Source organism: Durio zibethinus, chromosome 15 (assembly GCF_047325235.1).
Source record: "Durio zibethinus cultivar Kanyao isolate XHJ-2024 chromosome 15, ASM4732523v1, whole genome shotgun sequence".
In the NCBI taxonomy this organism is placed as follows: domain Eukaryota; kingdom Viridiplantae; phylum Streptophyta; class Magnoliopsida; order Malvales; family Malvaceae; genus Durio; species Durio zibethinus.
The window spans coordinates 7,626,555-7,638,874 of NC_143176.1; positions in this window are offsets into that span (position 1 = coordinate 7,626,555).

The window sequence follows — 12,320 nt, forward strand, 5'->3', positions numbered from 1 at the left end:
TTAAATTTTTTAAAATCAAGAATTAACAAAATGTGTAAAACTAAAAAAATTTTACACAACGTAAATAGATCCCTCTTGATATATATATATATTTAAATTAATATTTGATATATTCTCAGTTTAAAATTTTATATTATAGGGATTTTGGTTTTTAGTGGTGTTTATTAATGCCACTATAAGGTTTGCGGCATTTGCGAAAAACACTACGTAGAGTACTGCCTATACACGCGTCGCGATAAATAGCGACGTTTTTGAAAAAATACCTTAATATTAACGGCGTTTATATCTGAAATGTCACAACTTTAGCGACATTTATATCTTTGAGACACCACTACTTTAGAGGCATTTGAATTTGAAAATGGCTCAATATTAGCGGTGTTTATATCTTTTAGTCGCCGCTAATTCAGTGACATTTTTATAAGAAAAATGCTATTGCATTAACGACATTTGTATCAGAAAACGTCGCTACTTTAGAGGCGTTTGAATCTTAAAACACCTTAATATTAGTGGCGTTTGTATCTTGTAGGCACCGCTAATTCAGTGGCATTGTTATGAGAAAAATACAATTGCTTTAGTGATGTTTCTATAAAAAAACACAACTACTTATAGTAGCGTTTTATGCTACAAACGCCACTAAATTATTCATTTAGTGATATTGCCTAATACAAACACCGTCATTATGTAAAATTGTAATTTTTTTAATTTGTTATAATAAATTTTATTTTCAGTAAAGAGCTAAAATTCATAAACTGAAATTAATATTAACTTCATTCATGTTTAAATATACATCTAATTAATGCAAAGTTTAATAATTAGTATAATAACATTCAAATATTTTTAATACATTAACAAAATAAAAAATTAAAATTTATGAAATAGATGACTGCATACATTTTGCTGGCTACCAATTGATGAAAAAAATTTTTCATCTTTGTCACTAACGTGCTCAAGAACCTACTAAATAATACCATATAATTTTTAACACTTCATTGTATGCTTTTTTTTTTTATTTAAAAATTTTAATATTTACTAAATATAATACCTGAGTTGGTGGAGCACTAAGATCATTTCATGAAAATTGTTGTTGCACAAAATTCATAAGATGATCGAATCGATCATGCAACTACTGAAATTTTGCACGCTCTAGCTCCATTCTAGCACGTTCTTTTTCAATTTTGGCACGCTCTTATTCTCTTTCTGCTTCCATTTATTGAAAACGATGTTGCATAATTTGTAACTCCCCTTTCAATATTGAAATGTCTTGCGAAAACTGACTTGCTGAGAGTGTAAATTACGGAGAGTTATGTCCATAGTAGGCAGATGGTGTTGGACCTAATCCAAGGCCTCAGACCCGTTCATGCCTTTCTTTTCCAGCAACTTCTATGGATATTCGATTCTCCATTTCTTGCATGTTGAGAGAACTTTCAGATGTTACTTCAATCTCAGCAGCCATTTTCTCATTCGCTTTCTCTTGTAAATTTGTCATATACAACTATTAAGTTTAATGATTAATTGATTATATGTTAAAAAGAGTAAATATTTACTTTATGTTAAAATAGATTATACAAATTACCATAATTTCTTGTGTTTTGACATTCATGTAAAATTCATCTTTTTTGTATGTGTTATGCGAAAAAGTTTCACACGTCCAATTATATCGCCCATCTCATTCTTCTATACAAAAACATATATTATTTGATAGGATACATATCAACCGTAACTTATTTATTCATATCAATCCTGGCATTCAAGTACTAAAATTTTGAATAATTTTAATCTATTTATTTATATTTTGGCTCTGTAACAATACAATTGTCTTAAACATACGCAAAAAATAAAAGCATTTTGGACTTTCACACATATCGATCATGAAAACCAGATTCAATTATTTTCTCTCGATTTAATATGAGGATTGAAGCTATTCAATATGTTGAATGGTATTTAAAATTTATCTGTATATTTGCCTTTTATATGCAAAAATATTCCCAAACAAAGATAACTGACAACTTTTTCTCTCATATCAATCATAGAAACCAAGTTCAATCAATTGGACAAGCTTAATATCAAGTATTGAAGCTATAGAAACTGTTAAAATACAACAATAACAACAACTAGATATTAAAGGCATAGATATACGTAAACAATAACTTTTAATACATATCATCTGTGTAACTAATTTCAAAACTTTCGATAAGTTTAATATCATGTATTGAAACAACCAAATCTATTAAAACAGAATAATAAATGTTAATTTGCATATTTACCTTTTAACGGCAGAAAAAGTTCATTCATTGGAATAAGTTAATTATCATAAACTTACGATTTCTTTTTGCTTTCTTGCAAAACTTTTTTATCCACTTGTGTGGCTATATTTCTGATACTTTTTGCTACCAATCCCAATCTATTCTCTTTTCTGTCATAAAAAATAATTGCATATATGATAGAAATACAAATATTACTAACTGAAACGATCAAATACTTTCATCATTTCATTCTATTATATGAAGTTATAAACTAGTACCTCTCATTTTTTTTAGAACCAAAATCTAACCAGTTGTTCATATTGCCACCTAATCACATTACAGGGTAGATTTTGCATCATCGCCTCTATAGTAATATTTTGATCGAAATACTTATTCTTCAAACTATGCTTATAATCTTTACATTTATTTCTCAATGACTTAAGCACAAATGAAATTGATATTTCAAGTACAAATCTTGACTGTAATAATACAATAAGAAAAGTTTAAATAAGTAAACAAAATCTAAAATAAAAAATTTGAATATATCTAATTAATTATACTAATACCTCAATAAAGTTTAATGTATCGACCGTAACTTCTTCTAGAACATTATGCCATGTTTTATAATGAATAGTCAATTTCATTCCATTACGGGCTAACATGCCTAGAAATCCAGCCAATAGTTAAGCCTCTTCACCAATTGGTTACCTATCAGAGTTTGTAGATACTATAATACGCTCGTTAGGAGGTAGTGCAAACAATTCCTTCAAAGTTGTCCGGCCTTTGGTTTTTCATTAACCATTGTTATCAACTGCAACAAATAAAAAATATATTTGTAAAATCGTAATACTTTTATCATTATACTCGAATTTTAAAATTGGAGTATATCATACCTGCATTCAAATTTAAAGCATAATCAATTGATGGGGTACTATCTAAACCTGAACTTCCCGTATTATCAGATCCAATATTAGTAGAAGGGTTAGAAGTGATGAAGTTAGATTCGACGGTACGTTCATTTACCTCCAAAAGATTCAGTCCATAGCTAATATCTATAAGTGTCACAGACGGTTCTAAACTAATATCTTTGATATGTTTTACTTTCAACCTACTTCTCCGCATTGTAGCTTACCTACATCATAAAAATGAATATAGAAAAAATGTTAGTTCATAAGGTATATAAAGACATTGACAATTTAAGAAATCAAAACCTACGATATATAAAGAACATATTGATTTAATTAAATTAAAATATAATGTATGATTTAGAAGACAATAATTATACAATAGCGAATGTGACATTATTTACACACTATTATTTACTACATTATGTCTTAAACACTCGAATTACAAATTATAGATGCATGGAATCATGGTTCATAAATGTCTTCAGTAACATCTTTACGGACTCATTGAGTGTAAGTACTGAAGATATTTTTATCCAAGTTTTGTTTAGCAAAATGATAACATTCAGTTTCATGTTCACCATCATCTTTGGTTTCTAATCCTATATCAAATAAGTCTCTAGGTGTGTTTCGAAGAAGAACAAACCAACCTAATTGTTTCAAATCTTTAGAGTAAAATACTTATTTAACTTGAGATGAAAATACATAAGGTTCATCATTGAGTTGTTGTCCAATGTGAATTAATCAAGAAAAATTCACAAGTGTAAATCTGTACTGATCTTTCTTAAGATCTTTTACAGTATTCACATCAGTCGAATCATACCGAAATAAAACAACTTTTCACTTGCCATAATAATCCAACTCAATGATGTCATTAATCATGCCATAATAGTCAACATTTTTCTCTAAAGAGTTTGTGTCCCTAGCACTAGCATAGCTAGTAGTTGATGAAGTCACAAAAACTCTTGAATTTTATGTACTTCTAAATCTTTCACTGAATTTTATGGGAAATCTAAATCCATTGATGATGAAACCTTTGTATCATTTCACAATCCGATTTGAACCATGTGAAAGATATTTCACCTCTTCACTAACAAGCCTTCCATTCCAAACCTATAAAAGTGGAATAAATATATATATGTTATTAATGTTATTTTTACCATAAGCATTCTATATAGATAAAAAATAATGGAAAGTATAGCATTACTTACAGTTGCTCCTAACCATTCATGAAAGTTTTCAACAAACAACTTATCAAGCTCTCGAGGGTTTGATAGTCGACAATGTGCAGGATCTTTTTATACTTACTATAAAGCATCATGATAAAGTATTAACAATAAAAAAAAACACAATAAATTATGCCTAATGTAATGAATAATTTTCTTGCTAAATAACTTACGTGCGAAACGATTCAATTGAGTCATGATGAAAATAATATATCAATGTACTTGTGTCCAAGATTTATCATCTAACTCTACCAATTCAGCTTTGCCTATGGGTTGTCCAAAACTTTGAAAAAATAATTGTAGGCTAAGTCTGTATGCTGCATACCAATATTTTTTGAAAGTCTATTAAATCTCATTTCAATATCTTTCAAATAACAAGAACAAAATGTCATATACTCTTCTGGTAAATATCTTTCAGCAATAGAACCTTCAGGATAGTGTTGTTGCGACAATAAGACTTTAATCTCCCCAAAAACCTATAGCATAAAACATTAGTCATATGTTATTTTAAGTATATTGGCTTGATAATCAATAAAAACGTAATCAATCTATTAACTAATAATACCTTTTAATATGATACATCCATTGATAATAAATCGATTCACTAACTTTTATTTCATATAAAAGGTGGATAACCAAATGCATCATAATAGTGAAGAAGTTTGGAGAGAAGATCTTTTCTAAATGGCATAAAGTAATCGCGGCTCGATCTTGAACTTTATCAAGCTCTTCCACATTCATACATTTCTAACATAAAGATTTAAATATGTTACTCAATTCAATTACCACAAAAGTCATTTGCTTTGACATTGATGAACGTAAAGCAATTAGAAGTAAGTTTTGCATCAAAATGTGATAATCATGTGAATTTAATGAAAAAAATTTTCGCTCTTTCATATTCACACATCTTGATATATTTGATGCATAGCCATCCAAAACTTTGACATTTTTCAAAACCTTACAAAACACATTTTTTTTAGCTTTAAAAATCACAAAACAAGCAGCAGGTAATTGATATTTGCCATTAGAAAGTAACATCGGATGAAGGTCTGGGCAAATCCCTATATCAACTAGGTCAAGTCGACTCTTTAAGTCATCTTTGGATCTTTTATTCACATTGAGAATTATCCCAATAAAATTTTTTTAAACATTCTATGTGCATCAAATCAAGATTATGACATAATAAATTATATTCTGAATAAGATAACTCAAAAAATATACTTCTTTTTTTTTATAACTCATACTCATTGGGGTCATCTACTTCATTGTCCTTTTCATCACTTTGAACATCAAGATCATCAACTTCTGTATGACTATCATCAACTTTCGTAATACGAGGCTAGACACCTTTAAAGATGTCCCTCATTCTTTTTCTTGATGGAGTCATTTTTTCATATGTGAAATTGATATATTTTAATTTTGACAAGATATTAGACCCACTAATGAGTAAAGACGATCTCCTCAACTCTTCAGTTCTATCAAAGAGATGATTTTGGAATCTAAATCGATGATTATGATCTAACCATAGATGTCCTATATAACAAAACTTTCTACCATTATGTAACCACGTCAAACATGTCTGTGCAGCATAAGATAGACAAGCATAACGATCTTTTATACTCCAACCAGATAAATTCGTATAAGTAAAAAAATTATTGATAATCCATAATAAAGCAGCATGCATATTGAAGTTATCTGTTTTTGATGCATCATAGGTATCAACTCTTTCTCATAATTATTTTAATTCTTTAATAAGAGGTTGTAAGTAGATGTCTATATCATTATCCGGACCTTTTTTCTCAGGAATTATCCTAGATAATATAAATGACTGTTGCTTCATAACAATCTATGGTAGTAAATTGTACGGAATCAATACAACTGGCCAAGTACTATAAGAAATACTCATTATTTTGAATGAGTTGAATCCATCAGATGTTAGTCTAAGCATAACATTTCGATGATTAGATACAAAGTTTGAAAACCTAGAATGAAATGACTTTCATGCCAAAAAATCTACAGGATGCCTCAATGATCCATCATCCGTCCACTTTTTATGATGTCACCTCATTGAATCTATAATTTTGAAAGACATGTAGAGTTGTTGAAGTTTTGATATTAATGAAAAATAACGTAAAACCTTAACAGGCTTCTTTTTTACGCATACCTCATCACATCATTATTCAACCTTTCATCGAGGTTTATGTTGACCCAACGAGAAATACCACACAAATGATAAGATTCTTGATTTTTTATATCACCCAAATACAACATGTAATCATTGAGACAACTATGAATTTCTCATATTCGAGACCTAAATCCTTGATCATCTTCTTTGATTTCTTACAAGATTCAAGAATTTTTATAAAAGAAAATTTTCTTTCATAAATTGTAATAACAAAGTCAGAGAGTTTTTCGTTCATCCATATAAGCATTTTAAGTGAAAAAGATAAACATAAAAAGACAACCTTGAATGCTTCGATCCCTCAAAAAAATTTTCACTCATCTATTCAAGCAACCTATAAAACTTTGATACTTCTCCTCTAGGTTGTTAGTCACATACACCTATCCCAGGTTCACCAAATTCATGTATTTCAACATTGAATTGATTAAATCCTTCATTTTGGAGAGAAAGATTACAAAAATTTTGGTTATGAATGTTAAAAGTATCTCGCAACATGCCTTCAATGTTATATGCTATAAAAAGATTATGTTGGTAATAGGGAGCCTTTGATGTTGAAGAAATTATAGTGGAAGACCTTGACGGTACAGACTCTCCATGAAAATACAAATTATCATATTTCGATAAAAATTCAATACAAATTAAATGCTCATAAATAACTTGACGCATTTGTCACTCTATATTAGCACATTTCACACATTGGCATAATATCATATTATCTTCACTTGTATTCTCAAATGCAAAATTAAGAAAAATTTTCACTCCATCTCTGTACTTTTGACTTAATCTTGACTTTTACATCCAACTCTTATCCATTTATTAGTTGCTACATTACCAGACCAAATGTATATAAATAATTAATATGAAAACAAACATGTACAATACTTAAGTTTACTATGTTTTAAACAAAAGATAATAACAAGACCAGTACTTACACAAAATGAGAACTTCTTGTTGTGAAGTAATTTATTAGCTACCAGATATTATGATTGTTAAAACTTTACTCCTAACGTAGACAGTACTCAAGAGTATTTGTAGTTGGGGTTGACATAAGGTGAAATAATGTGGATTTTAGAGAAAATTTCTTTCACCAAAATGAAAATCATGAATTGCAAAAGCTAAAAGAATAGTCAAATGAAGTAAAAACTAAAGTCAAGAAGTAATGAATAGTCAAAATAGGGTTCTAAAATATAATGCTCAAATTCTAAAAGTGGAAGGAAAGAGAAAGTAAATTGTATTTGGTTTGAAAAGAGAAATAGTATAATAATGAAGATCAAGTTTGAAGTTGGTGTTGGATGCACTAAGTTTGGAAAGATTTTTATTGGATAGGATTATGAATGGCATTTACTAAAAAACAATGTCAGCAATAATTCTCTCATAAATATTTTTTGAATATATTATAGGCACTTTGAACATATCACCACATAAATTTTAACACGGTTATTAAAGACGTATATCTAAGAAAGATGCCTTTAAAAATTTCTATAACAGTTTGTAGATAATTAGTGAAGGTGGTTCCAGATAACAATGGCTTCAATAATTTTCTTAAAAAAAATTTTTCGAATTATTAAATGCGTCTTTTATTATGAAACACCTTCAACATACCATTATGGTTATGGAAGGTATTTATTCGAAAAGGTGCATTCAATATACCTTTAAACTTAGTAATCTATTACTAAAGACGTTTGTTAATAACAGATGCCTTTAAAATTTTCTCACTAAAAATTTTGAGAATCAGTAAAGGCATCTTTTACTGTAAAATATATTTTATATACCGTCACACAAATTTTAACATGATTATTGAATGCGTATATCCAAAAAAGATGCCTTTAATAATTTCTATCACAGTTTGTATATAATTAGTAAAGGTGATTGCAGATAACAACGCCTTTAATAATTTTTTTTAAAATTTTTTTTTGGATTATTAAAGGCGTCTTTTATTATGACATGCCTTCAATATACCACAATGGTTATGGAAGGCGTTTATTCGAAAAGGTACTTTCAATATACCTTTAAACTTAGTAATCCATTATTGAAGGCGTTTATTAATAACAGACGCCTTCAAAAATTTTTCACTAAAAATTTTGAGAATTATTAAAGGTGTATTCTAGCGTAAAATGTCTTTTATATACCGTCACACAAATTCTAACATGATTATTGTAAGCGTATATCCAAGAAAGATGCCTTTAATAATTTCTATCACAGTTTGTAGATAATTAGTGAAGATAATTTTTTACTGAAATACCTTTTATAATTTTTAAGAATTAAAAAAGGTATTTTTTTTTATAAAAAATGCCTTTAATAAGTTAGTTGGATAATTTTAAAGGCTTATAATTAAAGGCATCTTTTTTTTTGTAAAAAATACCTTTAATAATCTTTAATAAAATTTTTAGGTGATTATTGAAGGCGTTGTTCAACATAAATGCTTTTAATAATTAATTTTCTATTCATTTTCTTGCCTTGAACATAGGAATTTACAGAGGGTTGGAACACATAATGATTAAAAGCTGCATTATTCAACCAAACAAACCAAACCCTTAAACACATTTCTAGCAGACCATTGGTTTTTTTCTCCAATTCTTCACCACCGACCTTCAACAAATCACCTCTGTGAACTTTTATTTTAACCGGTAAGTTTTTTTTTCGTTTACTGTATTATTTACAATATTCATTAGAGAGTTTTTGTTTTTGTGGTTCCTTAATATTGACATATGTGTTTATATATTTTCATTAACATCACTGTCAGCATAATCATTCAAGATTCTATTCATATTACAAGTATGTTGTTTCTATGTAGTACGCATTAAATATTATGGTTTGCTGAATCTTGTTAACTGTTAATGTATTGCCAAATGGTATTGTATGATATTGGGGGTCTGAATCATATTTCATGCTGAATGGTTTGCTAAACTTTGTTGTTTGATATTGTTTTGCTGAATGAGTTTGAATGAAATTGGGGGGCTAAATCGTATGCTGAATGGTGTTTTTGAGTGGTTTGCTGAAGGGTGTATATGAGCACATTGCTGAATAGTGTGCTAACTGCTCTTTCTATACATAATATGATATTAGTTGTATTAAATTAATTATAATGATCAATTTAAAGGGTAATATTATGTAATTTGTATAATTATGATCAATGTTACAGGTATTATGGACTCCGAACAACATCGTTCTCCTTCTAATGAACATGTAAAAGAAATAAGTGTAGGCCAAAAAAAAAAGGGAAGGGGCCCAAATAAATAAATCAAAGTGAATGACATAAAAATTCATCTTGACTTCAATCGAAGTGGACAGCCTGTGTCAGAAGGAGCTGCCAAGATGGCTACTCATATTAGAGCCATCGTCCATCGGAGGATTTCAATTACGTACACCAATTGACAATGAGTTTCTGATAGTCTAAAGGATAAGATATGGCAGTTCGTTATGGTATGTTTATGCAACTATTTCATAAAATTTGTTAAATGATAATTTAATTGAAATTCAATGTGTTGATACTAATTGTGTTAACTTATTTAGGAACGGTTTGACATCCTAATTGAGTGTAAAATGATTGTGTTACAATCTGCTGGGAAAGCTTTCAGAGACTTTAAAAGTAAATTGACAATCCAATATATTTTACTGCTGGCTGGTAAAGGTGATATTTTGGTTGTTTCACCTGCAGCATATACAGATGTCATAAGTGTTGAAGATTGGATAAATTTTATTCAATACCAACTTTCAGAAGATTTTTCGATACGTAAACCCATTACCAAAATAGTCCAAGTTTACAAGTCTTTATGCAATATAGCCTTTGATCTTCATATATGATTGACATTATTTTTTGATTTTGTAGAAAATCAAAGAACAACATCGGGACATTCAGGCCAAACAACAATATCACCATCAGATAGCAAGAAAAGGATATACAAATATGAAGTATAAGCTTGTATGTATTCACACACTTATTTTATACTCATTAATGAATATTTATAAACATTCATTTCATACATTCTGATTCTTTTATTATGATAATTTAATAAGAATCAGTGAGCTCAAACACAAAAGTTTTCAGATGGGATGTTTAAAAACAAAGACATCTATGGAAGGATGGATCATTCGCAGATGAAGCAACCGAAAAAATGACAAAAAAGATTGTATGTATAACTATTTTTTTATATAATGTATGATTGGCATTATGGTTGTATGCATGAATGTATACTAGCTTGTGTAGATTTGTTCTAAAAGCCTAACTTATTATTATCTTTTAGGATGATTATGCTGTCAAAGTAAAATCTAGTGAACTAGCAACCTAGTATGATAGAGATCCTTTGTTTTTAGTATTAGGCGTTAAAGAAATGCCTGGTCAGGTTCGTGGGGTTAGTAAATTTATCTTGCCATCAACATATTTTGGTAAACAACAAAAACTCCATAAATGAGAAATGCACAATATGAAGTAATAATTGAGCAACAACAGAAACAAATTAATGATCAGGAGTAACGCCTCAATGACCAACAGTAAAAACTAGCTGCTTTGGAGTCCATGTTGGCAGCAATGCAACAGGTAATGCTAGTAGCCCGACCTGATAGCATAGTCCCTTTACGAGAAGCTTTCGTTGCAAGTAAAGAAACGATCCCATCATCCGTTACCACTCAAGAAGTATGATATTGTTTATAATTTGAATATTAATTTGTTTATTATATTGATTGATTTGGTTTTAAGACTTATATTTCATTAAATATTGTAGGAGGATGTTCAAACTCAAAGTATAACCCGTGCCCAGGCTTCCATGGGCGAGTTAACAAAATATTCGCTGGAGCATTTATTCGGTGAAAACTTTATATCCATTGAGTCGGAGGAAGACTTGTTTGATAAACAATCATTTTTTTCATTGGTGTGGACGAGGTGAAAGAATTTTATGAAATTGATGAATTATCAGCTGCTGAAATCATTGCTTATATGAGGTTAGCTTATAAATACAAATATGCACATTCAATATATAATAAGTTAGTATTAAGGTGTAATACTAACTAGTAATAATGATTGTTATCGTGTAGCTTCCTATATAGAGAGCTGAAGAGGAGACAATTGATGAACAGATTTAGATTCATTGATCGTAACTTTATTAGTGAACAGAGTGGCACAGTCGTGTATCGTGCTAATCATGTGATCCTATGCATGAAAAGATCGACTGATTATTATTTGCTCCCGTATAATGCACAGTAAGCTATATTCTAACCTTAATTACTCTTACCTGCTCATTCTATGATCTTATGCGTATTCTGAGTATATTATTGTTATTATTTTGCAGTCGTCATTAGGTGCTTATTGTGATTGACATCGAATCCTTATCGCCATACCTTCTTAATTCAGTTAATCCAACGGCGATACCTAACCCCAATATTCAAACTTTTATAAAGAGGTATTACAGTACTTTATTATATTATATATGTTCTGTTTCTTCATAAGTAATTTTATTTATGCTCCCACTAATTTTTTTTCTTTTCAATTTAGGGTAATATTTGTATTCAATAAGAAGATAAAGAAATTGAAATGGGTGTCATTACCGATAAATGTGAAATATATTCTTTTAATGCTGAGTTTATGTAGATAAATATTTTTTAAACAGACTCAATTTAATTTTTACGTACCTCATCAGCTCGGTAAGACTGAATGTAGATATTATGTTCTTCGTTTTATGCGAGAGATAGTGTTACATGATTTTATGATCACACCATTCAAGGTTAGTATAAATTTCATAAACTCATTATATATTCAAAAAAATAAAAT